Below are 4,216 nucleotides of genomic sequence, written 5' to 3' on the forward strand. Positions count from 1 at the left end.
GATTACAGTGCGCTGATGGAATGATTACATTGTGATGAGGGAGTGATTGCAGTTTGATGAGGCAGTGATTTCTGTGGATGAATGAATGTATTGCAACGCAGTGATCGAGCCTGACATAATGAGGTGAGTGAGTTGATCAAAATATGGTAGGGATGTTGGTCACAGTGTGGAGTTAGAGTGGATCACAATGCAGTGAGTGGGTCATATAGCACCAAGTGGGTCACACAGGGGTGGAATTCGTCCCACCGTCCAAAGTCGATCAGACAGGGCAGAGCGAGGCTGAGAGGGCATAATCTCGTATCGATGTTGTCTGCCTATTGACTGCAGCCTGAGGGAGGTCTCATGGTGAGATCACCATTACTGAACCGTGCTGAATCAAATGGAGGTCGGTCTGGAGATATTCCATCTCTGGCAGGAGATAAAGACACGAGTCCAAATGCCTCACAATCTATTTTTTGCAACGTTTACATGAGTGAAATATTTGTCTTTGCCCATCCCTGGATATTTTGAGGGCATTCAGACTGTGTTTAGGCAGGTATGGGACTGGGCCACAGGGGGACATGTCCAAACCAGCCCCAGAACAGCAATCTCTGAAAAATACTCTTTGAACAACAACCTGAAAGCTTCAATCACTTATCTTGTGTCTAATTTCAGATATTCAGGTCTACCTCACGGTATTGAATTTGCTTTCACGGCTCAGTATGAATGGAAACTGGATTGAACTGTTTAAGGTTTAGTTTAGTATTAAAATAGCAATAGAAGAGATCAAGCCTGATCTAAAAGTTAAAATTCCAAATTGGAGGAAGGCCAATTTTGATGGTATTAAGCAAGAACTTTCGAAAATTGACTGGGCGAGGTTATTTGCAGGTGAAGGGACGGTTTGAAAGTGGGAGGCCTTTAAAACAGCGAGGCAGTATGTCCCTGTGAGTGTGCAGGGCAAAGCTGATAGGTGTAGGGAAAGCTGGATGACCAGAGAAATTGAGACTCCAGTCAAGAAAAAGGAGGCATATAGCAGGTGTAGACAGCTGGGATCTAGCGAATCCCTCAAGGAGTTTAAGGGCAGTAGGAGTATACTCAAAGAGGGAAATCCTGAGGGCAAAAAGGGAACATGAGAGTGCTTTGGCAAATAGGGTTAAGGAGCATCCAAAGAGATTCTACAAATACGTTAAGGACCAAAGAATAACTTGGGAAAGAATAGGGCCCATTAAAGACCAGCAAGGTAGCCTAAGTGTGGAACCACAGGAGATACATGAGATACTAAATGAGTATTTTGCATCAGCAGAAGGATATGGAAGGTAGGGAACTTGGGGAAATAAATACTGGTAGCGATATTTTAAAAAGTGTCCATATTACGGAAGAGGAGGCACCGTAACAAAGGTGGATAAATTCCCAGGAAGTGATCAGATCTCCTCGAGAACTCTGTGGGAAGCTGGGGAAGTGATTGCTGGGCCCCTGGCTGAGATATTTCTTTCTTCAACAATCACGGATGAGGTGCCGGAGGACTGAAGAGTGGCTAACCAGGTGTCATTATGTGGGAACGGTGTGATGTGGAACTGCCGGTGATGCACTGGGGTGGACAAAGTCAAAGTGGACAAACTGGTGGGCGGCACGGTGGCACAGTGGTTAGCACTGCTGCCTCACAGCGCCATAGACTCGGGTTCAATTCCCGACTCAGACTGTGTGGAGTTTGCACGTTCTCCCCGTGTTTGCGTGGGTTTCCTCCGGGTGCTCCGGTTTCCTTCCACACTCCAAAGATGTGCAGGTCAGGTGAATTGGCCATACTAAATTGCCCGTAGTGTTAGGTTACGGGTATGGGTGGGTTGCGCTTTGGCGGGGCGGTGTGGACTTGTTGGGCCGAAGGGCCTGTTTCCACACTGTAATCTAATCTAATCTAATCTAAAAAAAGTCACACGACACCAGATTATAGTCCAACAGGTTTATTTGAAACTGTGAGCTTTCAGAGCGCTGCTCCTTCATTAGGCCGGAACTGGGGCTCCGAAGGCTTGCAGTTTCAAATAAACCTGTTGAACCCTATCCCGGTGTCGTGTGATCTTTGACTTTAATAAAGGTAGTAGGGAAAAAACCAGGAACCATAGACCGGTGAGCCTGACCTCGTTGGTGGGCACGTTGGAGGGGATTCTGAGGGACAGGATGTACATGTATTTGGAAAGGCAGGGACTGATTCGGGATAGTCAACATGGCTTTGTGCATGGGAAATCATGTCTCTCAAACTTGATTGAGTTTTATGAAGAGGTGACAAAAAGGATTGATGAGGGCAGAGCAGTAGATGTGATCAATATGGACTTCAGTAAGGCGTTCGACAAGGTTCCCCATGGGAGACTGATTAGCAAGGTTTGTAGTGGACAGCGAAGAGGATTACCTCAGATTATAACAGGATCGGGACCAGATGGGGCATTGGGCTGAGAGGTGGCAGATGGAGTTTAGTTCAGATAAATGTGAGGTAATGCATTTTCCTGAAGAAGGGCTTATGCCCGAAATGTCGATTCTCCTGCTCCTTGGATGCTGCCTGGCCTGCCTGTGTTTTCCCAGCACCACATTTTTCAACTCTGGTCTCCAGCATCTGCAATCCTCACTTTCTCCTAATGCATTTTGGAAAGGGTAGGGTCCTGGGGAGTGTTGCTGAACAAAGAGACCTTGGAGTGCAGGTTCATAGCTCCTTGAAAGTGGAGTCGCAGGTAGATAGGATAGTGAAGAAGGCGTTTGGTGTGCTTTCCTTTATTGGTCAGAGTATTGAATAGAGGGGTCGGGAGGCCGTGTTGCGGCTGTACAGGACATTGGTTAGACCACTTTTGGAACACTGCTATAGGATGTTGTGAAACTTGAAAGGGTTCAGAAAAGATTCACAAGGATGTTGCGAGTGTTGAAGGATTTGAGCTACAGGGAGAGGCTGGGGCTGTTTTCCTTGGAGCGTCGGAGGCTGAGGGATGACCTTATAGAGATTTATAAAATCATGAGGGGCATGGATAGGGTAAACAGACAAGGTCTTTTCCCTGGGTGGGGGAATCCAAGGTGAGAGGGCATAGGTTTCGGGTGAGAGGGGAGAGATGTGAAAGTGACCTGAGGGGCAACGTTTTCACGCAGAGGGTGGTACGTGTGTGGAATGAGCTGCAAAAGGATGTGGTGGAGGCTGGTACAATTACAACCTATAAAAGGCACCTGGATGGGTATATGAACAGGAAGGGTGAGGAGGGATATGGGCCGGGTGCTGGCAGGTGGGATCTTTCCAGTTTAGGAAGTGTACTTGGCGTGGATGAGTTCACCTGAAGGGCCTGTTTCTGTGCTGTATGGCTCTATAATCAGATATAGAGTCATAGAGTCATAGAGGTATACAGTACGGAAACAGACCCTTCGGTCCAACTTGTCCATGCCGATCAGATATCCCACCCCACCTACCAGCACTGATCCTTGTGGCACACCACTGGTCACAGGCCTCCAGTCTGAAAAATATCCTTCCACCACCACCCTCTGTCTTCTACCTTTGAGCCAGTTTTGCATCCAAATGGCTAGTTCTCCCTGTATTCCGTGAGATCTAACCTTGCTAACCAGTCTCCCATGAGGATACTTGTCGAACGCCTTACTGAAGTCCATGTAGATCACATTGTCGAACGCCTTACTGAAGTCCATGTAGATCACATCTACCTTGCCTTTCCAAATACATGTACATCCTGTCCCTCAGGATTCCCTCCAACAACTTTCCCACCACTGAGGTCAGGGTCACCGGTCTATAGTTCCCTGGCTTGTCTTTACTGTCCTTCTTAAACAATGGCACCACGTTTGTCAACCTCCAGTCTTCCGGCACCTCACCTGTGAATATCGATGATACAAATATCTCAGTAAGAGGCCCAGCAATCACTTCTCTAGCTTCCCACAGGGTTCTTGGGTACACCTGTTCAGGTCCTGGGGATTTATCCACTTTGATGCATTTCAAGGCATCCAGACGTCCTCCTATGAAATATGGACATTTTTCAAGATGTCACCATCTATTTCCCTATATTCTATAACCTCCATATCCTTCTCTACAGTAAATACTGATGGAAAATATTCATTTAGTATCTCCCCCATTTTCTGTGGCTCCACACAAAGGCCGCCTTGCTGATCTTTGAGGGGCCCCATTCTCTCCCTAGTTACCCTTTTGTCCTTAATATATTTGTAAAAACCCTTTGGATTTTCCTTAATTCTATTTGCCAAAGCTATC

Source organism: Chiloscyllium plagiosum, chromosome 30 (genome assembly GCF_004010195.1).
Source record: "Chiloscyllium plagiosum isolate BGI_BamShark_2017 chromosome 30, ASM401019v2, whole genome shotgun sequence".
NCBI lineage: Eukaryota > Metazoa > Chordata > Chondrichthyes > Orectolobiformes > Hemiscylliidae > Chiloscyllium > Chiloscyllium plagiosum.